Genomic DNA, 16,374 nt, shown 5'->3' on the forward strand with positions numbered 1-16,374 from the left:
ACACTGACAATGTAGATTGATAACTTGGGATATTCTAGTGAGTCATTTTGGAGAGACGCGGTCTGCATTGATTGTTGTAAATCCCCTATAATAAAGGGATATTTATTATGCAGTTATACGCCTCCTGATCTTCAGGGGACGTTTCCTTGTATATAGGATTACAGGCTTTTAATGCCATTAAATTTATTTGCATATAAAGAATAACTTCCCAAAATATGTGGGATAGTATTCTGAAACCTCCCCTATAAATAGAGAGGTTATGCACCATTGTAAATGACCGAATTTTTGTGATCTTGAGAGAAACTCTGGAGAATTCATTCTTAAAGAATTTCTAGAAATCATCTTAAGTTTTAATAACAAAGACTCGTGGACTAGACAGAGTTAACTGCTGAACCACGTAAAAAATCTCATTTGTGTTATCGTATTTTTCTTGGCCATAACCAATTATTGTTTTCGTGCTCTTATTTCACTGTTGACGAAAAACGACGTCAATAGTTTGGTGTTTTCATTGAGAGCCTTAAGCATTCTGTCCCTGAACAAGTTATGGCCGCTAATAATCAGAACGTTCCTGAAGAAAATTATCCGAGACGTCCTGGGAAACAGCCGATGGAAATCCCAGATGTTGAAGAGAGAAGCGGATCCTTCGATTCTCGGGGACCACCCGCACCCCCAAGAGATGAGGATATGTATTACAATCCTGAGCGATATGTTCCCATTATGGAACTTGAGAACCGGCAGTTGAAACAGTAGTTGGCAGAAGCCAACAAGCGGAATGAGGAGTTGGCAAGGATAGCTACCGAGGCGCATGCGGCTCAGACCCCGCCTCCGCGCGAAAACCAAGCCCCTCCTCCGAGGGACGTGCATGTTCCTCCCCGTAGACCCCGTGGGCATCCATGGCAGACTGCTGCCACAAGAAGGCCGGAGCAACCTCCTGCACCAGCGGATCAGTCGGCCCCCTCTAGGCCCCAGAGAAGTACCCGGGCTAGGGCCCCGGTTAATCCACCTGCGGAAGTACCTGTGGGAATTGAGAACAACCGAGCCCCTGCAGAGGCTCGGACTCAAGTCCCTGGGAGCGCACCAAATGCAACCAACCCATCTCGGGCGAACTCCGGACCATCTAGGCCGCGAAATGGGTGGCAGCCACCATCACCCATACGGTTCCATCCATCGCTTATAAGATATCCTTCACCTCCTCGCAGGAGTGCCCAACTAGTTCGAGATCAGGACGAAAGGCGTGCGGGGAAGAGACAAGGAAACAGGGAGGCTTTCCAGGAGCGAAGAGGCGCCCTATCTGAAAGAAGTCAAACATCTCGGTCTCGCACGGCAGAAACGAGGCGGCACGAAAAAGACCGATCTCGAAATAATCATGCAACAAGTTTTACTAGTGATGACTCTGGAGATACCAGATCGGTCAGCATGCATGATCGAGGCCAAAAGAATACTGGGAGCCGCAAGAATCGCTCCGACCTACGGGAACACTTGAATCAAAGTCGGGGTAATGTTAACCTGATAAACCCGGACCTGAGGGATCGCTTAAATAGGCGTAAAGACCCCCTACAGAGGCGCGAACCTGGAATTGTAATCGACGACAACCGATTCCAGACAAGACCCTTCGCGGACCCAGTCCAGGAAATAATTGATCAGCTAGAATAGGCCTTCAGGCTTTTGAAAAATGAGCAAGGTCAGGATCGATATAAAGATTCTGATGAGGAGCTTGAGCCATTCGCTCCCCATATCTCCAACACTCCATTTCCCCAAGGATTTCGGATCCCTCACATCCCAACGTTCGAGGGAAAGTCCGACCCGTACAGTCATTTGGGTACATTCAATACCATAATTAATGAGAGCAAGTAACGTGGGTTACGAGCTCAGATGCATGCTATTTCCGGCATCACTGACAGGACCAGCCAAAAGTTGGTTCGAAAAATATAAAAGACACTCAATAACTTCTTGGGATCAGTTGTCTAAAGACTTCAAGAAGCAGTTTAGAGCCACGATGGGGGTTAGACCTGAGGCGTCAACCCTAACTAACGTTTGGCAGCAGCCAGGAGAGACATTAAAAAGTTACCTTACAAGGTTTAACTTGGAAGTTTCCCGAGCTCGGAATGTGGATGACAGTGGTCACTTAATGGGATGACCAGGAAGTGCTCTCTGGAACGACATGCAGAGAAAATCGGTGAGGTCTCTAACCGAGTTTAACAGACGGGCACAGAGGTTTGTCAATGTAGAGGAAGCGAGGTCGACACTTAATGTGACTTCCCAGCCCATAACTACAACGATAAACGTGAACTCTGCTTCAACCTCGGCAGACCCATCAGCTTCAAAGCCTGCTGCAGAAAACCCTTCCAAGAGAAAAAAAAATGAAGGGAGTAACCCCGAGGCCGAAGGAGGAAAGAAAAAGAAGGGGGAAAGATATTTCTCCGTGTATAGAGTGTACATCGAGGTCAACGAGTCTTGGGAGAACATATACCTGGCTAATGAAAACCAGGTCCCCTTCAGGCTTCCGGACCCAATGAGAAATCAGAAGTCCAAGAGGGACTCCAACAAATACTGCCGATTTCATAGAGACACCGGGCATACTACTGATGAATGTCGACAGTTGAAAGACGAGATCGAAGGATTGATCTCGAGGGGTTACTTCAGACAATATGTCAAGAACCAAAGTACTAATCAAGCGACCGCGAGCCAGAGAACAGCCGCGCCGCAGCCCACACAGAACAACAATTCCCGAGCTAGGGAAGAGGATAGGCCCCCATCGATAGATGGAGAAGACGTGATAACCATCTCGGGAGGGCCTCATCCCGCGGGCATGGGCAGAAATGCCCAAAAGAGATACGTTAACGAGCTGAAGACTGGGGACGGGTCTCCATATGAACCCGAACCTAGAGCTCCAAAAAGTCAAAGGGTTAAATCTCAACCAATAACCTTCACTCAGGAAGACGCGTCCCATGTCCAGTTTCCTCACCATGATCCGCTGGTCATCACTCTCCAGCTGGCAAACAAAAGGGTCCACTGAGTTCTCATAGACAATGGGAGCTTAGTTAACATTCTCTATAAAGCAACCCTTGAAAAGATGGGACTCTCCCTTCGCGACCTGAAAGCATGTGTGACTACGCTATATGGATTTTCAGGAGAAGGAACCGCCTACATGGGGTCCATCGAACTCCCCGTGACCTTGGGAGACTACCCAGTCTCAACAACCAAGATGATGGACTTCGTAGTAGTAGACCTGCCTTCGGCCTACAACATGCTGCTCGGAAGACCCGCCCTGGTTGGGCTGGGGGCAGTCTCGTTCGTGAGGCATCTGGCCATTAAGTTCCCGACCCCTAGTGGCGTCGGGACGTTGAAGGGAGATCAGTTAGCTAGAAGGGAATGCTACAACATTTCCTTAAGAGGAAAGAAACAAACGAGCGCACAAACACTCGTCATTATACAAAGTAAAGATAAGACGGTATTAGAGATTGATGAAGAGATCGATCCAAGGGTTGAGGAGAAAGTTGACCTCGAACCCTTAGAAGAGCTCGAAGAGATTCAGCTCGAAGAGTTAGATCCCTCGAAAAAGGTAAAAGTTGGAAAACACCTCCAGGAAGAGACAAAATAGCAACTAATCTGCTTTTTAAAGAAAAACCAGGATGTCTTCGCATGGTCACATTCAGACATGGTAGGGATAAGCCCGAATATAGCAAGCCACGCACTAAATATAGACAAAAGCATCCCTCCGAAGAAACAAAAGCGAAGACAGCTGGATGACGACAGAAAGAAGGCATTGAAGGAGGAGGTTGACAGGTTAAAAGCAAACCAATTCATTAGGGATGCTTTTTACCCAGACTGGGTAGCCAATCCAGTGTTGGTCCTAAAGCCTAATGGGACGTGGCGAACCTGTATTGACTATTCGGACCTCAATAAAGCTTGCCTGAAGGACTGTTTTCTGTTACCGAGGATCGACCAGCTCGTGGATGCCACGGCAGGGCATGGACTGATGTCGTTCATGGATGCCTATTCTGGATATAACCAGATTCCTATGCATGCCCCCGACCAGGAACATACAAGCTTCATAACGAATAAGGGGCTATACTTCTATAATGTCATGCCATTCGGGCTCAAAAATGCTGGGGCCACATACCAGCGGCTCGTAAATATGATGTTTTCAGAACAAATAGGGAACAACATGGAAGTTTATGTTGACGACATGCTTGTCAAGTCTCAACTTAACAATAACCATGTTGATGACCTCGAAGAATGTTTTGGCGTGCTCCGGAAGTATAACATGAAACTAAATCCTCATAAGTGCACCTTTGGCGTATCTTCAGGAAAATTCCTGGGCTTTATCGTGAACGCTCGTGGAATAGAGGCCAACCCTGACAAGATCCAGGCCCTGATTGACATGCCCTCACCTCGAAGACACAAGGATGTTCAAAGTTTGACTGGCAGGATGGTGGCCCTAAGTAGGTTCATATCAAAATCTACGGACCGTTGTCTTCCGTTTTTCAACCTTTTAAGGAAAGGTAAGAAATTTGAATGGACGGAGGAGTGCGAGCTGGCTTTCCAGGAGCTTAAAAAGTACCTCGCAGAACCCCCCATCTTATCAAAACCTGTTACGGGAGAAGTACTCTACGTATACCTTTCCACCACCGAACACGCAATAAGTGCAGTGCTTGTGCGAGACGAAGAGAAGGTACAGAGACCCGTCTATTACATCAACAAAAGGTTACTGGGGGCAGAGTCGAGATACCCCTTGATGGAGAAGCTGGCTCTCAGCTTAATTCATTCATCTCGTAAACTTCGACCCTGCTTTCAGGCGCACCCCATCCATGTGCTGACCGATCAACCACTTAGGCAAATCCTGTCTAAACCGGAGGCTTCAGGTCGACTTCTTAAATGGGCGGTTGAACTCGGACAGTTCGAGATCACTTACCACCCGAGGACGACCATTAGGGCCCAGGCACTGGCAGATTTTATAGTGGAATGTACTAGCATGACCAACGATGAAGTGATAACCCCGGCACACGAGCTGTGGAAACTTTACGTCGATGGCTCATCTAATGAAAATGGATCGGGGGCAGGGGTCATTTTGATTACCCCAGCAGGGAGCAAATTTCATTCCGCCTTAAGATTCGACTTCAATGCGTCGAATAACGAGGCCGAATATGAAGCTTTACTGGCGGGACTTCGTATAGCCAAGGAGCTCAAAGCTAAAGCAATACATTGCTACAACGACTCCTAGCTTGTGGTCAATCAAATCTTGGGAGAATACCAGGCTCGTGGCATGAGAATGGTAGCTTATTTAGAGAAGGCAAAATACGCATTGGAACATTTTGACTTTTATGCAATCGAACAGGTTCCCCGAGAGAAAAACTCAAATGCAGATGCCTTAGCTCGGCTCGCTACTTCCACTGAGAATGACGAACTAAACGTTGTGCCCGTAGAACACCTCTCAGCACCAAGCATTAACAAGCCGGAGGAGGAAGACGTGTGTATGATTGAGTTCGAGCCTACCTGGATGACCCCGATAATTGAATATCTCGAGACCGGCGTCCTTCCAAAAGACCGGAACCATGCTCGAAAGTTAATGTATCAGCTTCCTCGTTACACCATTTTGGACAAAAAGCTATATAGAAGGGGGTATTCCATGCCATTACTACGGTGCGTAACTCAACCCGAAGCCAAGAAAATCATCGAAGAAATTCATGAAGGGTTCTGTAGAGACCATACCGGGGGGCATAGCCTGTTCAAGAAAATCATACGCCAAGGATATTTCTGGCCAACCATTAAATCAGATTCATTCTAGTACGTAAAGAAATGCGACAAATGCCAGAGATTAGCCACGATTCCTCGAGCTCCACCATCCGAGCTGACCATGTTGACTTCCCCATGGCCATTCGCGGTATGGGGAATCGACCTCATAGACTCTCTCTCAACTGGCAAGGGCAGTGTGAAATATGTTGTAGTTGCTCTGGATTACTTCACAAAGTGGACGGAGGCTGAACCGTTGGCAACAATAACTTCCAAAAAGGTCCTTGACTTCATGGTAAAAAACATCGTATGCCGATGTGGGATGCCGAGGACAATTGTATTCGACAACGGAACCCAGTTCGAGAGCGACTTGTTTACCGACTTTTGTGAGAAGAATGGAATAATAAAGAGTTTTCGTCAGTAGCTCATCCTCAGGCGAATGGCCAGGTTGAAGCTGTAAACAAAACTCTCAAGAGTTCACTTAAGAAAAAGTTGGAGGAAGCAAAGGGAAGATGGCCCGAAGAGTTGCCCCAAGTCCTATGGGGGTATAGGACCACAGCTTGAACATCAACAGGACATACCCCATTCTCTCTAGCATACGATTGTAAGGCAATGTTGCCTATCGAGGTCGAAATTCCTACAATTCGAGCTCACATTTATGACCAAAGTTCGAACCACACTCAGCTCGAAGAAACCTTAGACTTGATTGAAGAAAAAAGAAACGAAGCTCAGTTGAGGAACGCTGCCTACCAGCAACGAGCTACCAGGTACTTCAACAAGAGGGTTCGAGATCGAAAGTTCGGTGTGGGAGATTTGGTGTTGAGACGTGTATTTTTGGCAACACGAGATCCAGCGGCTGGTGTGCTCGAGCCAAATTGGGAAGGACCATACCAGATAGAGTCAGTCGTCCGGCCCAGTGTTTACAAGCTAGCGAGATTGGATGGGAGCCTGGTACCGCGAGCATGGAATGACGAACACCTAAGACCTTACTACCAATAGTAGAGGAAGGATGTTGCCTGTAACCATGATTGATTATCTGTACTATTTTTTCTACTCTTGAATTCCATCAAATAAAGATCTATTTCGTTCAATATGTTATATTTCTCTTTATTTTTTGCAATCTCTCTTAATTTAATAACCTATGGTCACACTCATAGGATATTAAGGGGGCATCATTGGTATATATACCATCAGCTTGAAAAATAAAATAACATACACGAAATACATGCAAGCGTTTGGAGATAACCAAATGCGCCAGTTAAGACGGTTTGGATATAACCAAGTTGTCAAAAAACGTACAAGTGTTTGGATGTAACCAAATGCGCGAGCTAGGATAACCAGCTAAAAACCAAATTATAAAAATAAAAAGTGTATGGATTACAAACCAATCACAACCTTAAAAGGATTGGAACAAACCAGCTAAAACTAATCGACGATAAGTTGGAACCTAAACCTACTTCGAGATAAGTCGAGATCGAGGCTGGAATATCTTATGGGAAAATAGTTTCGAACTCATAACCTCGGAGAAATAACCGAGGACGAGAAAAAGTAACTAAGCAATAAGATATAACTAAACCATTTGCATTACACACCATACAAGTACTTTCGGGTTCATGGTTAAAGTAATATCCGACCTTGATAAATAACGAGATCGGAAGCGGATAATTCGAGCAAACGATGCAGGAATGCATTGAGTCTCGAGCCTAAATCCAAACTATGTTTGTACGAATAAATAAACATATACGATTCTTTAATATAAAATGTGCAAAATATTTCGAACCAAGAAATGTAAAGCATATGTATTAAAATAAATAAAAATTGTATCAGCCCTACGGGCATAAATTAAAATAATTAGAAAGATAAAGGGACGCAGCCCCGAGGTGAGGTTCAGGAAGGAGCAGTCCCCTTGGCCTTCTCAGCATCAATAGCACTAGACCCCCCAGGACGAATAGCATGACTATCCTTCTGGGCAGCCTCCCGAGCAGCTTCACTCGCCTCAAGATGGGCATTCCACCGCTCTACATACTTCGCCTCAAGAGGACCCAGGAAGCTAGTGTCGAGGTCGGCATTGTCAACCCAAATTTTGTACATGGCCTGGTCGACCGCCTTTTCCTTCTGCTCTTTGAACTCGTCAAGAAGGCGGGCCTTCTCGCCTTCCATTATCTCGAAAGTGGCAGATTTCTCCTCCTCGAGTTTAGCATTAGCCTTCTCCAGCTCCGCAAGACGAGTCTTCGCCTGTTCAAGCTCGGCCTTTATCTTCTCCAGCTCCGAAGATGAGTCTTCCCTTGTTCGAGCTCGGCCTTCATCTTCTCAAGCTCGGTCTTCGAGTCTTTGAGTTCATCAGCCATTTTAAGCTGGAGATCCCTCGACTCTTGGGCCAGAGACATGCTCGTATGCACCTCGTTGGTCAGCTTATAATTAAGCTGTGCTGAAACGACAAGGGCCTGAAACACAAAGGATGAATTAGAGCACAAACCAAGACATAAGCAATTAAAGGAGAGTTGTGAAAATTACCGCGGCAGTAAGTTCAATACTCTTATCATAAAGATTATTGCAGTCTGGGGCCTTGTGCACGAGATCCCAGTGGTCAGCGCCGAACCCTGAAAAACTCTGACCCACTCGAGAAAGGACGTTCGAGCTAAGTACAGCTCCTTGGGTCCCAGCAATGCCATCAAGCACAAAATCTTCAACATGAGGTCGGGCCGACGACAGGGTAACCTTGGAAACTGAGGGTTTCTTCGGAGGTCGGCCGATTACTAGCTGAGTTGCGGCTGGAGAAAGCGTAGCAGGTGCGGTCGAAACAGATGCATCGACCTGGACATTCGGCTCCTCGGCTGCGCTCGCGGCAGCCTAAGCCGTTGGGGTCTTCTCGGTGTGTCTGGGGACCTTGGATGGCCGATCGGACCTCCGCGAGGCTCTCGGCCGCTTACTCTTTTGAGCTCCAGCTCCCTCATCACTGAAAAGCACAACATCAAGGTCGGGATCCATAGCGCCTGCACAGTTCAATCGAAGTTAAACATAATGTTAACAAAACTTGGAAGATAAAAAAAAAAAAAACCAAGAAAAGAAAGTCCTAACTGGAACTCTCCCCCGAGCTTGAGCTCGGAGACCATGAAATTCCCCCATCTTCAGAAGAGGCGGGGGGAGTACCTTCCCTATAGGTGGACGTCAACCTCGAAAGGTCCCTATAGTCATTGGTCCCATATTGGACGGCTATCCCGTCCCACACCTCGTTCAGACTGTAGATAATGTCATACTTCCCGAGCCAGCTATCAAACCTATGAACTCAGTCATCTACCCAAGTCCATATATAGAAGTGGTCCCTATCATCCAGGCATAAAACTAACCTATCGGGTTTGTATTTTAATAAGGTGGGGGACCACATTTTCGAGCTAAGGATGATTGTCCCTTGATCATCCGAGTCTGAGATCGAGGCTTCGTCGTTGGCCTCGTTCCCCGACTGCGGGCTCTGTCGGCGAACCGGAGGCGGGGGCCTTACCTCTCTCCTCGGAGGGAGGATGCCAATTGGCAATGGCACGAGCTCCCAGAGGTGATACTTTTTATTGGACCAATCCAAGGTGGACTGGCCATCTCCCAAAAGCCCACAAGCTCGGAGCTTACTCTCATGCAAAAGATATGAGAGAGACCTCCTGCCATAAGGGAGTTGGAGCAGAGTCTTTCTATGCTCCTTCATCGCGTCGTCGGGAGTAGGACGGTGAAAGTTGGCTGGAAAATAAGACACATTTCAACTAAGTACGAACCTACAAAAAAAAGTCTGAGCACAGAGATAAAGAAGGTTGGGATACTTACGGATCCGTCTAAATGAGTAATATCAAGACGGGGACAGGCCATTTGTCCAGAAGAAGGCCTTCTTAAAGTCAGGTGGATGGTTAGGAAGGTCCTCAAACACCTTTTTCTCTTTGGGATAGCTCGAAAGATAGTAAAAGCCGTCTCCTCCCCGAGCTCGGGAGGGGTTGCTTTTCAGACAGAAGAGATACAAAATCTCCTGTGGTGAAGGTCCTTTCCACTCCAACTCATGGTATAACGACCTTAGGGCAAACAGAACCCTGTAAGAATGGGTGTTGAGCTGGAATGGAGCCAGCCCAACAAAATCCATGAAGTCCTTGAAGAAAGACTTCAAAGGTAGTAGCGCTGCTGCCTTCATGTGCTCCTGGCTCCATGCCGCATACCTCAGCCTGTTATCAGGGTTTCCATTCCCTAGAGCATAACAGCTTCGTTCACTAGAGGTTGGAGCTCGACACCTTAAGGAGCTTGACAACCTGAGACCATGGAAGGCCAGGATATCAGTTATCTGATTTATCGAGGTGACCGAGCTCCAGTAGTTTTCGGCTTCAAAGAATTCCCTCCTCGGTTGCGAGGTAGAGGGCTCCCCCATCAGTGAGAATTGGAGCTCTCCCGGACTGTATGCAACGATCACTTTTAACCTAGGGTCGAGGGGGATTGGCCTGGGCCCTGAATTAGATTCTGGATAAAGAGCCTCTCGAAGGGTTCTCCTCTTCTTTTCTATGACCTCGACGATTTGGCGGCGATAGTGAGCTCGGGTTTCCTCCTGTTCGCACGCGAGATCGTATTCATGAATCAGACGTTAATTCCGAGCAAACAGCGACTCTGGGCTCGGGGATTTTGGCGAATACGGATTGCCAGCAATGACCCCCACCGTCTTTCTAGATTCTGTGATATCTAGCGAGAAAGAAAAAATGGTGAGGGCCATGCATGCAAGAACTCAAGTTTTACGAGCTTGACAAGACAAACTTGGAGAGTGCTCGGGTACGAAACGAGCTCGATACTAAAAGCCCGGTTAAGAGTCGGAACGTGTATTCTACAAGTAAAAGGAGGAGAGCGGATAATTTTTTTGAAAATCCCGAAATATCAGGGAAAAAGGGTGACGGTTATTCAGGAATGGTAATCTTGGGTATCGTGCGTTCTTTAAAACCAAGATTTTGTACCCGATATCTTGGTGTGCAAGATGTGTCTATTAAATTTTGAAACCCAGAATAAAGAGACCTTGTTCTACACCAAAACTGGATTTGGAACCAGTGACTTAAACCTAGCATGGAGACTTAAACATGAAAGCCTATCAGTCAAAAGTTTCCTAGCGTGACAAACTAAGAAAATAAACTAGTGCATTCCCATAAATAAAAGAATAACGCAGACAAAAACCAGCATAAAGGAAAATAAAAAGATCATCAGATACTTACACAATGATGGCGATTGCAGAGAAATCGTTGATTGGAGGAGAGGCTGCAGGTATGACCTAACGGTCTTAAGCAAACTGGTGGTCCTTTGTTTCTTCGGCTGGGAGAACATGCACAAGCAAAAGGTCCTCTGGGATGGTTTCTAGTTTTGCCTCTTTTCTTTCTTCTGATGAGTGCAAAATAAAAGGAAGACGATGACTGGGGTCTTATATATAGATGGTAAAAAAAAAAAAGAAGGATTAATCTGAGCCATTGAGCAGAATCCTTATAAAATCCAACGGATAGGGATTGATGACATGATGGTACCAGAAAGGTGGCAGGCGAACGATCGTGGGCGAATTTCCAAGGTACTCGAGTACCTTGAATGAGCAATGCCCAACTGACACGTGTCCATTTTCAAGTGTGTGACGGTGCGGTTCCCGAAGAAAGTAGTTCAAAAGTTTCCTTCTCATAGGATTCGAACAAATACTTTTGAGGGGGGAAAATGTTACACCCAGATTTCGAGCCATAGGATTTGTGATCTCGAAAGCTAGATTCGCAAGGAATGGACTCGTAATGTCTGGAACACATGTCCGTAACCTAGGCACCGAGCCTGCGAAGCAGAGACAACTTCGAAGATGGTAGCCTCGAAGCCATCATAAGCTCGAAAGACAGATATCAAAGCACGTCTGTTCTCAGATGGCCTCGGATCAGGGGCTCCAAGCCTGACATAAGTATGAGCTCGAAGTAGTGTGATCTCCGGGAGATGTCACAGTTTGAAAGTCAGTAAGAGACCCAGGTGGGAACAGCACTGACAATGTAGATTGATAACTTGGGATATTCCAGTGAGTCATTTTGGAGAGACGCGGTCTGCATTGATTATTGTAAATCCCCTATAATAAAGGGATATTTATTATGCAGTTATACGCCCCCTGATCTTCAAGGGACGTTTCCTTGTATATAGGATTACAGGCTTTTAATGCCATTAAATTTATTTGCATATAAAGAATAACTTCCTGAAATATGTGGGATAGTATTATGAAACCTCCTCTATAAATAGAGAGGTTATGCACCATTGTAAAGGACCGAATTTTTGTGATCTTGAGAGAAACTCTGGAGAATTCATTCTTAAAGAATGTCTAGAAATCATCTTAAGTTTTAATAACAAAGACTCGTGGGCTAGGCAGAGTTAACTGCTGAACCACGTAAAAAATATCATTTGTGTTATCATATTTTTCTTGGCCATAACCAATTATTTTTTTTGTGCTCTTATTTCACTATTAACAAAAAACGGCGTCAACAGTTATATATATGTGATATGTCTGTGCAGTACGATCCGAGACAGTCCTGGGGAGCGCTTAGCCAGAGAGTCACAACGGGGTTGAGATTCGGACTCGGGGTGAGTCGAGGGGTAATTTGGGTACTAGGTGTGTTATGGGATTATAGGGACATGAAAATAATTATTTGGAGATATATTGGAGGATAGAATGTCTAGGCAGGAATATTGGGGAAATTTACCATTTTGCCCTCGGGGACGTTTTGGTACCCCGAGCCTTGAGGTAACCATATAGACTTAAGCTGAATAAAACAAAAAGGAGGAATTACTTAGAACCTTGGGGAAACCGACACACACACATTACCTCATAACTGAGATAGCTTTTACCCTCTTCTCTTCTTTACTCTTCAAGGCAAACTCAAAGAGAAACTCAAAGGAATTGGCTAGGAACTAGGAGAATTTCAGCTGGGATACTCTAGGAACTTGAAGCTTGGGGATTGAGGATCAAACTCAGGGACTAAGCTCTGCAAGGTAAGCTCTAATTACTAAGGCTTAGTCTTAAATTTCTGCTGGTTATAGGGGATTGCATGTTAGCTAAGCTTGATTTATCTTTGGGTGTTCTAGCTGAGTTTTGGAGCATATTTTAATGGGGTCTTGATGTTGTTTTTGAGCTGGAATAACTGTGCTGGATATCTGGGAATGTTAGCCAAGTTTTAGGATGAATTGGCTTGGGAAAAGGTTTAGAAAAATGGTGTGAAAATCTGGGTTCGGTGGGGAGCGCCGCAGCTCGTGTGCGCGCGCGGCCATGGGAGGCCGAGAAGCTCATGTGCGCCGTGGCCAGTGTGGGGGTCAGTGTGGTGCTAGCCTCTGTTTTGAGGCTAGCCGCGGCTCTTGTGGGTGGGGCCGCGACCCTTAGTGCCAATCTGAGTTTTTAAGGGTATTTAGGCTTGGGAACTTAATGTGTACGGCTCGGGATGGATTTTATCACCCGGATTGATAAAATTCAAGGTCCCGGAGGTTAGGGTTATGGCTCGAAGTTATTTATTGGATTATAATTTGATGGATGGACATTGTTAATGTGTTGTGACTAGGGTTTCGGCGAGGTTCACGTTAGAGGACTGTGCTCGGGGCATCGGTGCTCAGAAAGCTCGGAACTCAGGTAAGAAAACCCTTGTTCCCATAGAGCTTGTGTGCAGGGCTGAGCCCAATGTATTTGAATAGAATTGATATGCAGGGCCGAGCCCAACATGTTAAAACTGCGGGGCGTAGCCCTTTAAATGAATATGCTAGAATTCTATACTTGCTTGATATGCTATGTATATTATGATGTGAATGGTTGGCTAGAGCCAGGAATGGTGTAGACCGAGAACGACAAAGGGCCAGGAACGACATTGGGCACGTTGAGTGCAAGGCCGAGAACGGCAAGGGGCCGGGAGCAGCGTTGAGCACGTGGAGTTCGAGTTGCCAAGGTGAGTCCCTAGAAGGATACCTGGGATATCCTCACGGCGTGGTCCGCGAACCCAGGGCTTGGTAAACGCCTGGGACGGCTAGGCCGTATGTGTTTAGCCATTGGTGGCCTGTTTATATGCTTGATATATGTGTTGCATATGTTATCTGTTTGTGGGTTTTCTTGCTGGGCTTTGGCTCACAGATGCTCTGTGGGGCAGGTAAGGGTAAAGAGAAGATCAACCAACCATGAGTACAGCAGGCGTGAGGCAGCGTGTACATGTATGGCCAGCCTGGCTGCCACAGCCAGAGGATTTTGGGAGATGCTTGTAAATGAACTTAGATTTTGTCATTTAGTCGACTTAGTACAATTTTTATGTTGTAAATATTTCTAAACTGTATTTTGGGATCCCAGGTGTCAAACTTTTACGATCTTCAATGATATGGAGTTAATTCTATATTTTTCCTCTGTTTATGGCTTAATTACACTGTTTAATTTAAAACCTCGATTAGCGAGTAGAAAGCACGTTTTTAAAACTCACTTAGTAACGGCTCTAAGGAAGTAGGGCGTTACAGCCCGTACTTCTTAATGTAATTTGCAATCATCCTAATTGTTACTCGACTAGGAGGGGCAACGTACCATTCATCATCTGGTTGAATGGAATTTCGGAGTTGGGCTTGAGTTTGGATTTCAGGGTCGGGGGTGTTTTCTTCCCGACCACTAGTCGAAGGATTTTCAACCCGAGGAGCAGGCTGATTTGATGGGGAAGCAAATGGTTTCTTTTTCTGGGCTTTGGACTTTACTCGACCCATATTTTGAAGTGGGGACGAGGGAATGTTTGGGGTGACACGAGAAAAAGGGATCTCTAGTATCAACAGTGACAATTGCTCCTCATCCTCAAGCAATTGGGCCAGCAAGTCGTCGTCGATAGGCCTCTCACCTCCCCACGGATCTTGCATGAAAATTTGCAAACAGAAAAGGGGAAGATGAGGATTTAAGGCTTAAAACCTTGTGTTTAAAAGTTGGAATAACGTTGCTCGTGTATAAAAGTTAAGCTTTTATACGACCAGCAACATTCTGGTAAAAAACACTGTATTTCAAGCGAATAGTTTGGAAAATAGATTATAAAGCAAAAGTGACAAAAAAAAATCGACTCTGAAAGGGCGGGAAAAACCCAATTTTTCAGCTAGCTTAAAAATCGAATTTTTACTTTGATTTTACGCCCTAAATCTACAATCTCAACTACCAAACTGACTCCTAACTCCTATAAAACATTATTTCACTACCCTATCAAACATCTATCAATATGCCCATTTACCCCAAACAGTTTCAGCCAAGAACATTCAAGAGCTCAGATACGAAACAGATATAAAATGGTTTTGCATGACATCTCAAACGACTGAAAGATTCGGGAAACTTACTTGGATGAAAGTTAGAGTACGAACACGAACATTTTGAACGTCTAAACGAAAGTTCCTTAGATCAACGATGAAAGCTTCTGGATTTTCTGGGCTCTGATGGTAGAAGTTCTTCAGAGTTCTTGAAGAAGAGAATATAAATGAAAAGTAAAAAGTAAAAATGTGATCTTGGGGTATTATTTATAGTGATCGTGGCACCGTAAAAGAGGCAATCATGGAATTACTTTTTTCAAAGTATGGGGAAGTGCAATAGCCGTCAGACAGTTTTTTGGGAAACCGAAAAGACTTGATTTGACATATGATTAGTTACCTTTTTCGAGAAGGCATGGGCGGCTCTGATAGATTTGGTGGGGTACGCGAAGAGTCGGTTTCCTAAGTTTACTTTATGCTGGTCGCAGTAAAATAAACTTGGGGGGGAAAATGTTTACCCAAAAAGGCTGCTGATGATGTGGCAAGGATATCTCACACATGGTTGACACGTGGCAGAGTCGAAATAAAGAGGTGTTGTTCAATTATCGACCAACTACCCATTGCTTCGTCAAACCTCATGATTAGATGCGACCAGGATGGTCGTATGCTTCAGCTTATTTCCTTAAAAGATTGTAATCTTATAATAACTACGTTGATTATTTCCTCTTTATTGCCTTGATACACGTATATATTAAGGATAGTTAAGGCCCATTGGCCCATGTAACTCCCCTTGAGCCTATAAATATGCATGAGAGAGCTCAAGGAAGGGAATTTGTACTTTTGAATCTTTTTTTCTGAATACTGAGAGAAAGAGCATACAGTGCAATTATCCTCCAAACAGTTGTATTTCCCCTAAGGCTTGTGAAACTCAAGAACCCTAGTTCTTTGATCACGACATTGGGATTCAATATTAATAATAACACTAAGTGGACGTAGGTCATTACCATTCATTGGGGCCGAACCACTATAAATCGTTTGTGTCTATTCTTTACCATTAGATTCCATTCTTAATTATCATCTCATTTCTTGTCATATTTTTGAGTCCGTGTCGTTGGCTAAATCGAGGGTCAACAATAAGAGATTTGGACTCTTCAAAAAGAAAACGCTCGAACAAAAGATTCCCCTCTCCTTGTTCACTCTTCCTACCATATATATACCCTCCTCACGAAATTTGAGTTCACCTTGAAAACCACATTCTACTTTCCATACAGTGGTTTACATAATTATAAACTATCATACTATGTTCATAATAAGTATCAATCAAGTTTAGGCGGACGCACATACACACCAAATTTCATATCTAGGACCATCACATATGTCTTAAGTGACAAATTT

The sequence above is a fragment of the Humulus lupulus genome, chromosome 2 (genome assembly GCF_963169125.1).
Source record: "Humulus lupulus chromosome 2, drHumLupu1.1, whole genome shotgun sequence".
NCBI lineage: Eukaryota > Viridiplantae > Streptophyta > Magnoliopsida > Rosales > Cannabaceae > Humulus > Humulus lupulus.